The 17797-nt window shown below is 30.9% G+C and overlaps 1 protein-coding gene across 1 annotated transcript in view; it reads left to right on the forward strand.

Annotated features, from left to right (window-relative positions):
- The window catches only part of CARPB (Carbonic anhydrase-related protein B), a 359623-nt gene that overhangs the window by 8476 nt on the left and 333350 nt on the right, over window positions 1-17797 (forward strand). The gene's annotated exons all lie outside the window — the stretch shown is intronic.

The following is a 17797-nucleotide window of genomic DNA, read 5'->3' on the forward strand; positions in this document are numbered from 1 at the left end:
AATAGGAACCATTGTGGTTTACTTGGAATAATCTATTAATAATTAAATATAATGCATAAATATTGTAGAAACATTGAATTATAATATAACATTGTAATGTCAGAGATTACATTATTTCTTTATTCAGAGTCGGAATTCCTGGTGATTTTATTACAATGTAATCCTATATTAAAAGTAACGTCTTTTTTTATAGCTAATGTCATATTCTATTGTACATTCATCAATATTTAGTCTTATGTTACTTGCAATGAGTGAGATTTCAGAAGAAACTTGCTGTAATATCTTTAGACGAAAATTAAAAAAAATCTATTTAATCGGCTCCTTAATTTTGTCACAGTGCATTATACATGATCTAAAATTTATATTATAAAACTTGTGAAGTTAAGGATTTTTTTTTAGTTATGGTTTATCAAAATTGTGCATAGAAAAAGTCAGACATATTGAAGAAAAAATAATAGCGAAGTGCTTACCCCTAATCAATTATTATGGGTAAAAAAAAAATATTTTTTTGATATTATTATATTTTATATTGATATTCTGGATTGCTTAGTAGCAGCACTGCTATATCTTCAAAGAAGGTAATCTGATTATTGGTAAGAAACGAATCTCCAGAACACTGGTAACATTATTATTTATCAAATACTAATTCGTGGTGTTCGGATTACTCAAAAGAAATAAAATTCTACAATAGGAATGTACATAACTATTTTTATTTTTTTATTTATTTTTTTTTTACTTTTTTTGATTTTGACAGTTTGAAATTTTAAAGTTTGAAAAGTTGTCTTCGTTAATAAAGAAGACATTTTTTATTCGTCGGGTGCTTAGAGTTTTATAATATAATATATTTATAATATCGCCGTATTTTGAGGGGCTACAACTTTTGTTTTTCTATTTAATCTTCAATAATGCCTAGTGATGATTTAATTAGATAAAGTTATGAGATTGTACATTTATAACTGAAAAAATGTATAAATAAAAAAAAATACTCCCTGTATTTATTATTGGATTTATTGGGGGTGCGTGGTGGCACCGTGGCAAGACACTAATGCTCCAAGGACCTAGTTTCGAATCCGGCTGGGCAGGAAATTGTTTTCTGTTAAACTGTAGACATAAGTTAACCCTGTGAGTTCCGGAGCCCTCATAAATAGGGTAACCTTAATTAGGTAAAATATGGTGGTTGAGCGTGATTTTGACTAAATCACCTCCTTGCACGACCGCTGGTCTAGTAACATTACTTCCTCACAGAGTACTGAACCACTTACCCTTCATGGGTTCTAGAGGTGCAAATTTTAATGTTTTTAATGGATTTATTTAAAGTAAGTTCACCAACAAAATATGTATTATAAATATTTATACTATTAATTGAATTAGTTTTACGGAATTAAATTATTTATACAATTGATATAATGTATTTATAATGCCAACAATATATACTATTAACATTTTCATTGAAATTATAGGTTTCTTTATATATTTGATTATGAGTATCTGGGTTTGTGTATCTTGGATCGCTCATAACCCAAGACAATGTAGTGGACTCCGAAATTAAACGAAGAGTCCTATGTGCCAACCGTTGTTATTATAGCCTCAGTCCCTATTTTAGGAGCCGTACCTTGACTAAGGACACCAAGATTTATTTTTATAAAACAATTAATCGACCAATTCTTCTGTATGGCTCGGAAACGTGGACTATCTCCAAGGCTGGTGAGCACAACTAAATGGTCTTGGAGAGGAAGATTCTCCGTAAAATATTTGGAGCTGTCAAGGATGACCAGATATGGAGACTTCGAACAAACCAGAAGCTCAAAGTCTTATATAAGGAAACAGACGTTGTCCAGTTTGTGAGGCTCAGTAGATTGAGGTGGGCAGGGCATGTTGCTCGGATGGCTGATATTGATCTGCCAAGGAAAATAGTGAGAGAGGTACTACATGGAGCATGACCACGCCTTCGATGGAGTGTCGGTGTAAGTGGTGATGCCAGGACCATGATGGGAGTGAGGAACTGGGTGGCGGCCGCACAAGATCGTAATGATTGGTTGAAGCTGATGCAGGAGGCCAGGACTCGACATCGAGTTGTAGAGCCGAATTATTAATAATAATAATTCTTTGAAATTAGCCTACCCAATATCGAAACTGTAATTAAATCTACACGTATTTACAATATTTTCAGTGGTTATGATGCTGATTATTGTCACAGCACTGATGAGGATGCTGGTTGCAGTGTTTGGAACAGTGGGTTAGTTTGATGTTTTAGCGAGTCCAGGAATTTAATGTCTCCTCCGCATAAAGTCCGGGACCGTTGGAACATCAAGTAGTTTGTGAAGAGTCGGCGGTTCCCCTTCTTACATGTTGTAGGCAAGACGATCTTCCGCAGCATAGAATTCTGAAGTTTTTCTAGATGGCGCTTTGTACCTCTTTTTCTACATTGGTAATGCATTGAAAAGGGGTCTAAGGAAATTTGATCGTTTGGAAAGGGGCAGTCTGTATTTTCTGTCAGTCATTTGCTAATTCAAATCATTTAGTTACATGGGCTCAGTCGAATCTAAGCCTGTTTGTGTGTGTCTGCCAGCTTTGTGGCCGTCCTGTCAGTGTCAGTGTCCTAAATAATTTGTTCGTACAGTACTGGAGGCTGTCAAAAAATTTGATACGTCTTCTCGATATAAATTCTGTCACAGTCGGTAGTTCGAATTTCGTACGTATGTGATCCGTCTTTGCTCTTTAAAGTGAGAAGTATGTCCCACTATACATCTAATCATATTGCTCTGAGGCTGTTGGAGCCTCTTGGCCACTGAAGGTGCTATGTTGGTCAGGATAGGTGCTCCGTAGAGCAGGGCTGTCCTCAGCACACTTTGGTAGATCATTAATTTGAGGAGGAGTGAAAGTATACACAAAAAATTTTCACTTTCGATTTTCGCACTGATTACAATAACTTATAGATCGAGAAGGACTTTTTGGATTACTGGATTGTTCGGAGCACCAAAAATCAGATTACCGAGATTAAAATGTGTTCAAAGGAAAAATAATTACCCGATAAATAAATTTAAAACTTATTAAGTATAAAAGTAATCTTTATATTTTAATATATCCCATTAATCTAGGACATTAAATCTTAATAGGAAATGTTAGGAATATTCATGAATTATTAAATGAGTTGAAGGAATACGGTCATTTCCATTGCCGGTAATAAAAACGACTCGCGTGGCCGCCGCCCGCCCCCACACCTCCCTTCGCTCCCTCACTTTTCATAGAACATGAGATAGGTCGGGATTTATTCAGCGTGCTTCTGTCTCCTTCTAGAATGGCTCTGAGTCAGGTAAGCGTTCTTCCTGACTTTGTCCGTTCTTCCCATAGTATATTCGTCTTCAGAACAATAGGTGTATTTTAAGTTATTCGCTATGTAAACAGAAGGAATGATATTTCCAAAGATGTGAAGTCTTTTCTATTTCATTAGGACTGTTTATTTCATACAAAGAGAATGGTCGGTGATTGCAAAAAGTCACAAGGTGAAATGACCACCCCTTGTACCACTTCACATTTCTGCAGTTTTATGTAAATATATTATTAATTTAAAATTAAAGTAATAAATCTGTACCATTTATTTATACAACACCAGATTGGCCTTATTACAGTTATGTAGATCAGTCTTTTGTAATGTGTTGGAAGTTTGGACCGTTTGTCTAGTAAGTGCTGTAATAGTCGATTTATAAATATGAAACAAATAAAAAAAAAAAAATAAAATATTAGTACTACAGAAACATTAATCACAAAGTAAATAAAAAACAATTTATGTTTTTTATTTCTTGTTTAAGAGTATATAATGAATTTAAAAAACGTTTAACTTACGTTTTTATTTTAATTTAATCAATAGAAGGATAATTGGTATAAGGGTCATAAAAGGTCTCTAAATGTCTCACTTTATGAAATGCTCACCCCTCGAACCACTTCACATTTCTGCAATTTTATGAAAATATATTATTAATTTAAAATTAAAGTAATGAATCTGTACCACTACATTTATTTATATAACACTACTATATACGGGATACTGAACCGCTACAAATTGATAGTATTGAAGGTGAAGGTGATAGCTGAATCGAGCAATATTTAAAAAGCGCCTGAAATTGAAAAACGGCATGAAACCCTCCACTCCCGCCCTCCACGATAGCCTTACTTATCTGACTTCTCATACAGACAATTATAGCGGGTAGGTTGGTCGATGTACGACATGTCAGAATCTCACAAGAGGAGATCATGACACATGAGGAGAACACAAAAAAAGGCAATCCTTCCCTGCCGGACCCACCCTGTTAAGATCACTTTGGAAATATTAGCTTATAACGGGAAAAGGAAACTTTCGATTGTTGAATCGAGCAATTGAAGTTGAAAAACGGCAGATCAGTGTCTATAATAATAAAATATTACGCGGTGATCATTTAAAACTGTAATATACAACAGCGATCAAATAACAACATCCAATAACCAATATAATAAAATAAGTAGTTTAAGACAGTCAATTTAGAGTTATATTCTTCACGGCAAGAAGTAGGGAACGGTATACTATACGGTATTGAAGGTGTAGTAGATCAGTGCCTGAAATAATAAAATATTACACGATGATCACTAAACTATTAAAGAAAAAAAAATTAAATCTTTAACGCTAAAACCCATGAAGAATCAGGGATGTAGTACTTTTACGTACGTAAGGAAGCACTGTTACTCTCCAACGGTTCTGCAAGGTGGAGATTTAGTCAGAATCACGCTTAGCCTCAAATTTATTCCCAATTAAAAGTACCCACTCAATGAAGTAGGGTGGACTCCGAAGGGCTCCCATTACCATAGGGTTGACTCACGGCTACAGTATTTTTTTTTTAACGTTTCGAGCTTTTTCAAATTTCTTTCTTTATTACCACATCGTAGTAGGGCCTTTACGTGGTTGTTATTGCACCTAGTTAGTTTAGTCGCTTTTTTTTTTTTTTTTTTTTTTTACAGTTGATAATGGATGGATATAGTCTCTTCCAAAAGACACCCGCTATTATTTGTAATACTATAATAATTGAATAATTATATATAATAAAGATACATTAAAAAAAAAAAAAATACCTACCACGTTTTTTATTTAACAAACTACAATCGCGTTTATATTTTTTAATGTACATCCTGCAATATTTATTTTTAATTATTATTAATCATAATTGTATTTAATTATTCCGATAAGTCAAATTTCGTCAATGCTTAATGTTTAGGTAATAAGTTAAAAACTGTATTGATATAACTTACCCTTGCAATCTCCGCAATAACCGGCTGATTGAAAATGTAAAAAAAAAAAACTTAATCTTTATGTTTTTTATATTTATTTTCATTAATTTTATTAATACCTATAAATAGTACTTTGTATAATACAAAATTCCTAATATAATAGCAGAGTACAAATTGATGTAGCACTAACAAAATGATATAGTGCAAACACACGCATACATTAAATAACTAACTTAATTTAAACATAAAATATTAATTATTAAATAAATCAAAAATTCGTATCCATTATTGTCTCAACATTTTATTTTTCACCAGTCCAACGTTTCGGCCATTCTAGCCATCCTCAAGGACATCTTCAATGTAATTTCTTCCTTACATTAATTTGAAGTTTCTTTTGCAGGCTATTCTGCCCAGGATAATGCACCATAAATGGTTTGTTATATGGTGGTGTATTAATTGTTGATAATCTTATAAAGGAAAATTAAATGTTAATGATTCTAAATTTATCAAAATAGGCTTTTAACTTATAATAAAGAAAATGACCTGGGCAGAATAGCCTGCAAAAAAAACTTTAAATTAATGTGAGGAAGAAATTATATTGAAGATGTCCTTGAGGATGGCTAGAATGGTCGAAACTTTGGACTGGTGAAAAATAAAAAGTGTTGAGACAATAATAGATACGAATTTTAGATTTATTTAATATATAATTACCTTGTCTCAAGAATTTGATATAATATAATTAAAATAAAATATTAAAATAATTTAAATATACATAAAGAGCCTATATCTCAAGAAACATAAAAAATATGTCAATTATAATCACAAATATCTATATAGTCTCAACATGAGTATTCTTTTAATATAATAAATAATAAATAAAATAATTATTCTTTTATAATGTCCAAGCATGGATTGATTGATTGACGACATGTCATAATCTCACAAGAGGAGATCATAACACAAAAAAAGGCAATCCTTCCTCGCCGGACCCACCCCGCTAAGAACCCCGGAACGCGACGGTGCTATTTCACTTTTGAAATAATAGCTTAAAACGGGAACAGAAAATTTTAAGATAGTTTAATCGAGCAATATTTAAAAAGAACCTGAAATTGAAAAACGGCTGTGTATTGTAGCAACCGAATGTATTTGGGCACCATGGCTAAATAAAGCATTTCTCTCCTACGTTTCGCCCATTTTTAAGGATATCTTATTCATAATATCACAGCTTAAACATTTCATGAAAATGTTATAATCTATTCTACCTTTTCCGCAAATATACCTTAACTAATTAACCTATTTTTATCCACTTATTCACTCACAATTCTATTCAATTTGCACTATCTATTACAATCTTATCAATCACTTTATCAACAAGATTGTAATCTACAGTATTAATTTAATAAAATTTTAAGTGAAATAGAGGATGAAAATAGGAATAACCAGCAACATTCTAATGGAATATTAAAGCTATGATATTATAAATAAGATATCTTTGAGAATGGCGGGAATGGCCGAAACGTTGCAGTTGAAAGAGAATAACCATGTTTAGGCTATTATATATTGTTTATTATAGTTGATAAACAAACCAATCATAAAAAAGAAATTAAATTATTTACAATAAATTTTACAATAGTGCTACCAATGGGTAGTTTCTCTATACGCCTGTAACACTCCAATTTAACTTAGATCAGATTTATTAAATGTATTATAATGTACAGTTGTAAATAGCAATAAATAAATATGTATATATAATTTAATTTCTGGATTTCCTTTTTAGGAAATCTGGTATGTCAATTACAATAAATTTTTTGAGGTTGAAAACTTCCAATTTGAATATATTTTATTGTAAATTATCATACATTTCGGGACCACCGTCCCATATTCATGTACTTTAATAACCTCATAATTAGTCAAACGTTTAATTTCACAAGGGAAACTTGTGCAACATATGATAATTTAAAATAAAATATATTCAAATTGGAAGTTTTTAGCCTCAAAAAATTTATTGTAATTGACATACCAGATTTCCTAAAAAGGAAATCCAGAAATTAAATTATATATAAATATTTATTTATTGCTATTTACAACTGTACATTATAATACATTTAATAAGTCTGATCTAAGTTAAATTTGAGTGTTACAGGCGTATAGAGAAACTACCCATTGGTAGCACTCTAATGACATTTTACATTATCTGGTTTCGTGGCCATCTTCTTGTCAGGCGCCTCGGAGGATTGTCAGGAATAGAAAAGGATGCAAGGTTAGAAACTAGGGGGTTTGAGTGGTTAGGGAGTTTATAATGAAAGGAGTGATATCGGGTTCGGGCTAGATCGGTTACATAGGGAACATTAAGGTCTTTATGTATGATTTTATTTGTGAAAAAGTAAGGAGCATTGAGGATTTTGGATTGTAAGTACACCGTATGTCCAGATTGGCCTTATTACAGTCATGTAGTTAGATTGTTTGTCTAGTAAGTGCTGTTATAGTCAATTTATAAATATGAAACGATTAAAAAAAAAAATTAAAATATTAGTAATACAGAAAAATTAATCACAAAGTAATTAAAAAGCAATTTATGTTTTTTATTTCTTGTTTAAGAGTATATAATGAATTTAAAAAACCTTTAACTTACGTTTTTATTTTAATTTAATTAATAGAAGAATAATTGGTATAAGGGTCATCAAAGGGCTCTAAATGTCTCACTTTATGAACAGAGGTATATTAGTTATCGGTATTAATCTCTGCCCAAATGAAATGACTTTGATCCTAAAACTATTTTTAATTTTCTAGGAATCATATAATTTTATATTTAGTCAAATTTAAAACCTATCTAATGTAAAAATCATAACTATAAATAGTGAGTATAGAAAAAGATAAAGGTATAATAAGTAAATAGAAAAAATTATAGTCATAAGAAAAATGAAATAAAAGGGAGCGGAGGCCACTTAAAGTAGGGACGGAGGAAGAATATATAAAAGGGGGCCGCTTCGGTCATTAGGACCCATGCCAAGATGGGCACCACACATTATAACAAATCAATATTATTCTCATTCAGGACTTACTCTTTAAAAAAAAATTGATAATTTTTATAAAATAAATATTTAAAAAACAAAAATATAAATATAAAATTATATAGGGTGTTCAAAACTCGACTGTCACCGGTGAATTTTTCGAAAAAGAAAAGTTATTTCACTCCAATTTTGGATTACTTCAATGAAAACTAGGTATAACTACTAGTCTAAATCGATGAGTTAATTTTTTTTTTAAATTAATTTTTCATCCAGAGCTCTGTATCTTTTTTATTTATTTATTTAATTGTTTCGACCACTAGTGCCAGTTACACAGGATTTACAAAGTAGATTACAATTGACATGTTCACAAAGTTACAATTACAAAGTGAGAAAGTTACAAATTTACAATTACAATTTCAAATTTACATTTTATAAAGTTACAATTAGAATTGACGTAGTAAGTAAATTACCATATTAAATTATGCATCCACTTATACATGCTGGAATTAGAGTAAGGCTATGTGTGATCATAGATATTAATTATTTTTAAAAAGTGAAAAAGTTTTATATTATTGTGTGGTCTTCTCTCGTCATCTCCTGTACATCTGAAGAGAATCGGTGTGATTCGTAAGCAATACGTTCAGTGAGAATGTGCCTAATGGTGAGATCGTTTCCGCTGTAGCGACACATCGGTGCATTTTCTTTTTTCATGAGATGACATTGGGTGAGTCGAGTTTGGCCTATCCGAAGACGGGTTAAGAGAGAAGATGTACTCTGTAGCAGATTCATGTTTCTGGTTGGACGTTTCACTTGTTGTCTCTCGTGATGAAACATTCACCTTGCCACTCTTGCCATCAAATTTCCTTGATCCAACAAATAACATCTTTGCATGTTGGTGTTACGACTTGACCTGTCTTTATAGCTAGTCTGCCTTTTCATTCGCGGTGATCCCACAATGACCTGGCAGCCATAAAAACAAGACCCTACAACACATGCTGTTCAAAGATTTCAAATTCTGCTTCAACTCTATTATTAATCGGTGTGTTGAAGAAAGGAGGTAAAACAAAAAAAAAAATTGGTTCCGACTGCTCAGAATTTTAGAATTTAAATTTCAAGTTGAGAAGAAAAGTTAAATTAGATATGATAGACGATCAAGGTGTGTAAATAATTTTTAAAAAAATATAATAAGATTTTACAGAAAAATGTATTCAATATTTAAACTTTTTTATTAACTCCTTTCTAGGGTCCCGGATTCATTGCCACGATTATATTAAAATGGGAAACTATTTCAACATAAGAACCTGAGGTAAAATTGCTCTATATCCTTAAAACTAACAGCACTAGAAAACCTAAAATAACATCATTCAAAGTTGAGTAATTTTGCTGAAATATGAGCCCTAATAGAGCTATTTACGTTCAATAGTTCCCGAGATATTGCTTTTATAAATGCAACATTTCATAAAAAATATACTGAAAAATCAGTAGTTATTGAATTTATCTTGAGAAATCAATGTCTCAAAACCATTCGACTTAAAAAGTTTAATGTACTATAAAGAAGTTTAAGACGTTTATTTTCTTTGGGGAAGATAAACGTAGTTTTCATGACATTCGACAAAATAAATTCACAAATGTTGATTTCACAGTTGTCGGGACAAACATTTTGATTTATGAAAAAATATATCTCTGAAATCATAAGACATACGGATGTCTGCTAGCACTAAAATTGCTGTGAAGTCTGGGGAGCGGCATCCTTCACGAAAAGGAAAAAAACTACAATCTTTTCAAAATAAAGTCCTAAGAGTCGCAGTTAATGCACATTAGTTAATAAGAAATAGCCAATTGCATCGCGAATTACAAATGGAGTCAATAGAGGATTATATCAAAAAACGGTTTATGAAGTTCCACTCCCGTTGCCAACAGTTAAAGAAGCAGTGACTTACAACCTGGGAAACCCAACCTCAACCCGAAGACTGAAGCCCAGACTGCTGCAGGACATTATTTTATAAATTTTTAATAAATATAATATTAATTCATAGTCACACTACCTCTATTTACTTATTATTATTCATTTTATTTATTCATTATTATTATTATTTTTATTTTTATTTTTTCTCACTTTTCTTCTCTCCTCCGTTTTTCAAATTAACTGAATTAATTTTTACTATTAGAAGACAATTGTTTGTTTTATTTAAGTGTACCAATATCATTATTTTTTGTTATTAATTTCACTTTCCTATTTTATTAAAAAGCATTATTCTTATCTATTTATTTTCTTTTTTTTTCCTTTTAATAAGAACATTTTATATAGTTAGAGGTGTCATTTGTATGACTATACCCCCTCATAATCAACTGTTAAAAAATATATATAATATAAGTTATATCAACCATGTAAGGCCCACCAGGCCGATCTGGTATAAAAATAAAATAATACTAAATAAAATAGCACTAAAATCAAAAGCAATATAACTTACTATAAAGTATTTTATGACATGTATCTTCGTAGTGATAGCACTATTTATAATATTTGCATACGAACATGAAATTCTATCCTAACAACTATAAATAAATTTATTTTAAGAAATATCATGAAAACTACTACTCCCACTAAGGTAAATGTTATAAACTACTTTATAGTACATTAAACTAGCTTTAATTTGAGTCCTAATAGACACTTGTAAGTGGAATGGTTTTTGAGATGTACATTTCTCAAAATAAATTCACTAACTAATGATTTTTTTTTTTTTTGTAAAATGTTACAATTTAAAAAACTATATATCAGTAAATGTTGAACGTAAATAGTTGCATTATGACTCATATTTTAGCAGATTTACTCTAATATTTTTAATATTGTTAATAGACGTTAATAACCCCTACATGTATTCGACAGACTCATCAATTTTGACTAGTAATTATTGAAGTAATAAAAAATTGGAGTGAAATAACTGCCTTTTTTCTTCTCTTGGGCTCTTGTACTAAGAGGTCCAAGATTAAACTGCGTAGATCTTAATTAGACTCTGCTGCTTTTTCTACTTAGTAAAGTATAAATAAGTTTAAATATTTCATAAACTGTAGTTGTAGATGTTGAATACGAGTTTAAAAATCTCACACATACCTCCTATATTGATGTATGCTAGTGAACTACTGAATCGTCCATACTAGTGACTAAACAGCAGTTTTTTTTCAACAGTGACATTATAATAGCCAGAAATACACTGCAGACTCACCTTACTGATCTAGAGCAATACTTTGACTACTCTACATGAACAGATGAAGTGCAAACAACTACAGATGATTATAATTGCGCCTGTAACTAAACATAAAAGAAGAAAACAATTAGTTATTGATGTTTATATTGATTATGTAAAATAATAATTAGTTCTGATTGCCATATGTTATAATAATTATTGATAATGAATATGACATTTTGTGATAATGAAATTTAAATGTTATGATAACTATATCATAACAATTTTGAATATATAAATAAGAATCATGTCAGGGCAAATAATCAGATGGCTATACGAAAATCAATGGTCTAGGTGTAATAAACTCTTCTTATAGTCTGCCAAGGGTCTGAAAAGATGTCGAGGAACACTAAATATTTTCCTTGATCCCTCTCAGTCCTTCGAGGACACTCCTCAAAGATGAGACCGACCAACTCACAGTCGGCTTTATGATTTTAATTGTTCTTTTCAAGTCATATAAGATTGTAATACTATAGTACTATGATAGTTCCGTTCTCTTAGTTCATCTTCAGTCATAGTCCTATATTTTTTTAAAAAATTATTTATTTAATGTGATTAACAACTGTACAAATAATAAATACAATAAGTAAATATGTTGTATGTTTCATATACACTTGAAAATCTTGGGAAGGAACTACCCTTTGGCGGTCTTCTTTTCAGACGCCTCGGGGGATTATCAGGGATTGTTAAGGATGAAAGATTAAGAATCATTGGGTTAGGATGATTAAGGAGTTTGAAATGAAAAGACGCACATCTGTTTTGGGCCAAATCTGCAACGAATGGGATGTTAAGGTCTTTGTGAATGAGTTTATTTGTAACGTATTAATGAGCATCAAGGATTTTACGTTGGATTTTGGATTGTAAGGATTGGATGCGGGAGTAATTTGATGGTTTGGTGGAGCCCCTGAGCTCAATTATATATGTCCAAATTGGTCTAATTATCATAGTGTATAGAATTTTTTTGTAGTGAATGGGAAGTTTAGGGCGTTTGTCAAGTAAGTGTTGTAGCAATCGGAATCAACGAGCAGTTTCTTGTCGTTTCAGTCTTGTTTGTGGATTCCAAGTAAGTCTCTTGTCAAGATCCCGATAATTGAATTCGCAAAACATTATTTATTTTTCTATAATTTTAAAGTATTTACTTATGTTAGTACAAAGACAAACTAACCAGACTCAGTTTAAAACGAATTATACAAGGTGAGTGTTTAAACGGCAGGTTAATAATGGAGGGGCCTTGAAGGAGGGAAACTGTTATTAATAACTGAGGGCTCAAGGATTGTACTCAGGGCAATTAAGGACATGAGCCCTTCTTTGTCCTTGTGTACTGTGTCTCAAGGAGTCGGCTTGGGGGAACGTTTTAAACTCAATCTGCACCTTATGTCCTGAGCCAAGAAATGTAATTAATTTGAATGTATATATAGTTTGGGGATTTTTTTTTATTGTATTTTCGTTTGATTATCTTTATCTTTCTCTAAAGATACCTTCTGGTATTATTGATTTTCTAACCTTCTCCAGCCTATAGAACATATAGCCTACATATAGATAAAAATTGTTGATAAGGATAACTTAATTGTACAATTTTAGGATGCAATGGTGCATAAGTATGGGATAATGTCCTGGAACGTTGTACAACCAAAATATAGAATATATAAGAAGATGGTCATGGTTGCGGTCAAAAGAGACACAAAAATAGTTTACTATTTATTTTCCGACGTTTCGCCCCATTTTGCAGGGCTTCATCAGGGCTAAAAAGATACAAAATGGTGCAATGATAAGAATTAAAATAAAATGATTAGAATAAAAACAAGTAACAATGGCAAGAGTAAAATTTCTTTATAAAAATACGTAAAATATAAAGCTAAAAAAGTACAGGAGATGCTCATAAAACAAAAACAATACGGAGAAGGAGCAAAAAAAAAATTATAGAGATAAAATAAACGTCATGAAAGAATAATTATAAATAAATAATAATAATGATAATAAATGAGGAAAGAACAAGTCAGGACAACCTACCTGTTCAAAGCAATCGGTTGAACAGAAAGAAACCATGAAGCAAAAGCGTGGAGGAGTGGGGAGGTGCCAACCGTTTAACGGCTTTATTTCGATTTCAAATACGTTGCGTATACAGGAAGTAGTGATAAAGATGTGACGAAAAATGAAAAATGATAAGAGAAAAATACATACATAAAATATAGTTTATATTATATTTGTACTGTATATTTCACCTCAACAATTTAATAAATTAAACTTTCACTCATTTTAAATCATATTTAGCCAAACCTTAGTTTACTTTTATTTCATGTTATCTATTCTCTCATTTTATTTACATTTTATTGCCTTTCACTAGCGGTTCATTTATCTATCTCTATAGCACAAACCAATGCTCTATATTAGCCATTACCTTCTAATAAAATTTAAATACAAATTAACAAATTTAATTTATTCATTTTTATATGAAATTCACACATTTTAAATCATATTTAGTCACACCTTAGTTTACTTATATTCCATTTTATTTATTCTCTATTTTATTACATTATTTTAGTTGTTTGTATATTTTTTAAATAGTTTATTTACTATTTGAGATTTTTTGACCGTGCCCGGAACCTTATTCCTTTTATTTACATTCATTGAAAACTATAATTCAAAATTTTACACGAACGCAATACTCCACCTTACTATATTTTCCATACATCGGCAAGTGAAAGTTTAAATTAGAATAGACTCAGAGGACGTTGAAGAGTTACTCGTTTATGAAGTTGTTAATGTAATTCAATGATGAGAGGCTTAGAAGCAAACACCACAGTGCGTTAGATAAAGCCTACCCCGAGGCAGATGCTATCTATTATACTAATGGACCCATACTCTACATCCTCACTACACCTCTACATAAAGTAGTCCCCCACAGCTCTACTTAAAGTAGTACTAGTCCTCCACTACTTACGGTCTGCGGCTACCTGTAGTTCTCAGTTTATTAGCCACAGACAAGGGCAGGTGGTAAGCCGCAGAACGGGATCGCCGAGTAATCATGGTATGGGCCGTTAGCCGTTACAAATGTCTCTAACTTGTTTCACCTAATGTCGAGTATGAGAACGTTTGTTTAATATATCTAATATAAACTCTATTTTATAAAAAACCATTTCTTCAACGTTTTTGTGTATAACTTTATCGATAAGATGTGTTTTTAAAATATTTTGTTGTTGTTGATTGTTGCTTAAAGGCATAAAACCCTCTGGTCATCAACGCCTATGGCATGATAAAAGTAAAAAAAAAAGATAAAAAAAATAATAAAATAAAAAAAAATAAAAATAAAAATCGAAGAGGAATTATAATTTATAAAGAAGGCGATGTGCTTTTAAAATTCAAACACTAATGTAATTTTAGCTTCCTCATCTGTGAAAGCTTCTGATAAATTTGGGGTCAGTCCTATCCTGTTTATTGTTGGCAAGTAGTGAGTACATTCTTCAAAAATATGTCTAATCGTGAGAATGGACTGACAATATTTGCACGTTAGAGGTGACAGTTTTCTTATCAGGTGAGAAGTTTTTATCAACAATCAAAATGTGAAGGAAAAGTAATAAAAATTGTCCCAATGTAAAATAAGCATACTTTACTTCACTAAACATGCAGAAAAGGGTATTAAAAACATCTTCTGCCGTGCGCCCATCACAAAACTTTAACGGGATTATAAATATTTCAAAAAATATATGAAGGTGCGGTAAAAAAACGTAATAAAAAATAGTTAACAAATATTTATTTGCCGAAGTTTCGCCCAACTTTGCAAGGCGTCACCAGAACTCTAAAAGCGAACAAATGAGTTTTAGAAATTTCTCGGGATTCCATATAAATCTTTGTGATAATCAACCATGAAGGTTGGATTGTCAGTGACCAAGAGACTTATTGTTAAATAAAAATGGACAATTGGATTTCTGGCAATGGTCAGATGCTTCACTCAAATTGAGTGTTTGCGGCTATAGCACACTTGGTCAGCCTTCAATGCCTTATTACAAGTGACGCAGTGAAAGGGAAGCCCTGGGATCAAACAGTCCAGGGGTATTCATGATGGTTTGTTAAATGTAAAATGTTGTACAATGTTAAATGTTATAAGTATATGATTGTGAGCAGCTCTATTTAAAGCCATGTTAAATGGTATATGCATAAGAGCTCCTATCGGATTTTTTGAGCAACTTGTTTAGTAACCTTTCCTTCAAAAACTTCATGTTATTGTTTACTTCTAAGTTTTGATTACAGTAATTTATTACAACGTGTCTACAATAAGTGAAAAATAGAAGTATAAAAGTTTGGCTACTGATTGTTTTTATAAAAAGTCCAAAACACAAGACAAAAGAAAAAAAAAACGATTAAGTAACCTAACACGACAACAAATAAAACGGTGACAAGCTCAGCTGGTCTGTTTCGTGACGCCATTCCCCATTTAGCACACCTAATAACAGACTCTGAACCATGTTATATGTTATATCATTTTAACATGGTAAAAGAAGGAAATATTTTTCCATATAACACGCTTTCCCATGTTAAACTAAAGATCATAAACACCCCTAGTGTAAATATTGTATATAAAATTGTAAATGTGACATTTTTTATTTTTGTTATTATTATTTTTCTTTATATACATAGCTATAATATCCATTTTCTTTATCTTTCTGTTTATATGTATTTAGGGAGAAATTTCATTTATTTTTAAGTAATTTTTTTTTTTCATTTATTTATATATTTTTATTCTTGTCTTATTATTATTATTTTTAAAATTATACTATCAATGTGATTAGTTATAACTATTACCCATTACCCAATAGAATTGTGGCAGATTGTAATATTTATTAATAAATAAAGTTTTAAAAACAAAAAAAACACGAAAGCTTTGATGGATTCTTGCAAAACAGTGCTGAAACGTCAGAAAATAAATAGTTTTAACTATTTTTGTTCCTTATTGACCGCTCTCTCTACTATCTTCTTTAAATTTAGAAAAAAATGTTCATTTATCTTCCAATCTTCAATAAAAATTACTTGAGAGCTAATAAATAACAACTAGAAAATTTAAGTAATCAAATTTATAAAAGTCACAACACAAATAACCAATCAATCAAGTAAAAATAAAACTGATAAGAACGGTTAGAGTTCAGAGTTTCTCATAAATGCCACCGGCAGTACTCATGTTCGCTTATCATCTACACAATTACAATTATTATAAATTAATAATTTGAGTCTCAGTGTTAAATTAGACGTAATAAGTGAGCGAGTTTGTTATTCTCGCTTTGGACCAATTTTCATTATGACTTCATAACCTCCTTTGCTTTACGATTCGTCAATACTAATGATCGTTCGGGATGGAATTAATGATGATTTTATTACTCATGCTGACCCAGTGTCATCATCGGCCCAGTTATTAGTGATAAAGCAGTTCCAGTTTCGAACAATCAATAACAGGCTGTCGGCGTTCCCTGTACGAAGTATCAAACGCTACTTCATACAGGGAACATGTTCTCTTCGTCCATATTTAAATTTAAATTCAACCTCGTATTTGTTTGCCGAAAATAGCACTGCGTATGAAAACATGACAGCCAGTTACACATGTGTCGAATGGCTTTTCGATCCCAAACGATCACGAAGCCATTACAGAGAGTCCCATTATATCTGCCCATTCCTTTTTTGTCCTTAATTTATGAAATTTTTATTGGATTTACTCTACGTATATTATGATAGTTTCTTGTTTTTAATAGTTTGAGAGTATTATTAATGTCCTAACCTTCCACAGTTCTTATATTCTGATTCACACCAGTCTTAATTCTGAAATTTCAAAAATAAATCATTTTAAAGATAAATTCATATTTGGCATATTATTAACCCGAAGCTTCCAAAAGGCGAAATCGCCAAAACCCATAAACATTTTGCTTTGTTTGTACAATTACAATTGGTATGTTGATAGAGTACGTGAATAAAATTTGTAAGGGTAATTGAGCTTAAAATTTAGAGACATTTTAATTAAGTAAAACATAAATAAAGAGAAAAACAATAATCAAAAATGTTGTGCTTGTGAACTATATTGAGTTGCTAATTACACAGCATACTTATACTTAGCTAGATTTATTTTTTTTTTTTAAATTCTCATAATGTATAAACGTAGTACAGTACATTTGTAATATATAATAGTAATACATGATTTTTTTAAATCAATTTTGTTCTATTATTTTTTTCTTTTTCTTTTTTTTTTTATATTATTACTTCTTTTTTGTTTTTTTTATTTTTCTATTTGTCTAATTATATTTT

This window comes from Halyomorpha halys, unplaced genomic scaffold (genome assembly GCF_000696795.3).
Source record: "Halyomorpha halys isolate HHAL.00 unplaced genomic scaffold, Hhal_1.1 Scaffold530.1, whole genome shotgun sequence".
Classification (NCBI taxonomy): domain Eukaryota; kingdom Metazoa; phylum Arthropoda; class Insecta; order Hemiptera; family Pentatomidae; genus Halyomorpha; species Halyomorpha halys.